We start from the raw sequence: 1,538 nt of genomic DNA on the forward strand, positions 1-1,538 counted from the left end.
GGCTCTGATTTGTTTTCTCATGTTTACACAACTACAAAAAAGTGGGTCTGTGATGACAAACTAATGTAATTACAAAATCTGGTTAGCCATGTCTGTGTGTGTTAGTGGATCATCATCTGGCGTGTGTGCGTGTGTCTCAACAGGCTTCTCAGCAGAGCAGTCCTCAGGCCGTCTGGGTTGTTCCTGCTCTGCGGCAGCTGCATGAGATCACCCGTTCTTTCATCAAGCAGACCTATCAGAAACAAGACAAGGTAACACAAACAAACGCGTGCAGCAAACAAACACATAATGGAAACAGTCAGCGCAGTATTTCCATGGTAACCTTTCCCCATCTCATCGCAGAGCATCATCCAGGACTTGAAGAAGAACTTTGAGATCGTCAAATTGATCACAGGATCCCTCGTGTGCTGCCATCGGCTCGCTGTGACCGCTTCGGGCAATAATGGCCTCTCAGGCTCAACTCTGGTGGATGGACGATACACCTACCAGGAGGTTTGTTTGTGTTCGATTTTCTCTCATAAGGTCTTTTTAAATTTAATTTCAGGAGTCAGGACAATATTTATTTAATTTAATGAGCTTTTATTGATCATCTTTGCTGCGGCTCCAGCAGTTTGTGTATTTGTGCTGGACTGTCACAGTCTGGTTCACGCAGCCCTGCACCGAATACATGATATGTAGACTGATGCACGTAATGCTGAATCAAAGTTCACAAGAGCGAGTTCTGCCTTTAAATTTGGAGCATTGTGCCATTAGTTAAGTAAAGTCAAGTCAGATTTATTTATAGAGCACATTTACAAACAACAAACATTGACCATAGTGCTTCACAAAGAGATTAAATAGAGCAGAGGCGTGATCAAATAAAAACATGATCAAATAACAGTAATAAATAGGAGAATATAAGTAAACTTAATAAGATCAAACAATATCTTTACAAAACCATAATGCAAAAATAGCCCTGCACAAACAACTAAATAAAATGCAGGTGGTGTCATAATAATGATAATAATATGATGAAATGACTGATCACACTGTCAGGTATTGCATCATGATGGTGACAGTGTGTGTGTTTTAGGTTCATGATGATGACGTGTCTCTCTCTATGTTTAGTATCTGGACAGCCACCTGCGCTTCCTGGCCTTCTTCCTCCAGGAGGCCAGCCTCTACCTGGTCTGGAACAGGGCCAAGGAGCTGTGGGAGTGCCTGGTGTCCGGGCCAGATGTCTGTGAACTTGACCGTGAGGTATGAAAGCATTTATGCAAATTAAATATTTGTCCTCAGCCTTTTGTTTGTGTTTAATGACCTTTCTCTGGATGACTGCTCTGGAGGAACAAAGACACTGCAAACATTAAGTCATGCATTCCTCTCTTTTCTTTATATTTTGGACAGTTTTTATGACAGGTACATAAATATACATTAAAAAATAAGTTAAAAAAATAAAAATATTAATCCTTTAACACCTGGATTGACATCAGTTTTCTTGTGCTGCGCTAAGATGCATTTCACAGTCATTTTAACCTCTGAAACCTAAGATTTTTTTT

The 1,538-nt window shown here is 40.4% G+C and overlaps 1 long non-coding RNA gene across 1 annotated transcript; it reads left to right on the forward strand.

The window, feature by feature from the left end:
- The first annotated feature begins 147 nt into the window (after positions 1 to 147).
- On the forward strand, positions 148 to 1,229 carry LOC121963955. The gene is made up of 3 exons (XR_006107303.1): positions 148 to 251; positions 343 to 492; positions 1,108 to 1,229. It is a non-coding gene; the product is annotated as an uncharacterized LOC121963955 (long non-coding RNA).
- The last annotated feature ends 309 nt before the right edge of the window (positions 1,230 to 1,538 follow it).

Source organism: Plectropomus leopardus, unplaced genomic scaffold (assembly GCF_008729295.1).
Source record: "Plectropomus leopardus isolate mb unplaced genomic scaffold, YSFRI_Pleo_2.0 unplaced_scaffold13418, whole genome shotgun sequence".
Lineage (NCBI taxonomy): Eukaryota > Metazoa > Chordata > Actinopteri > Perciformes > Serranidae > Plectropomus > Plectropomus leopardus.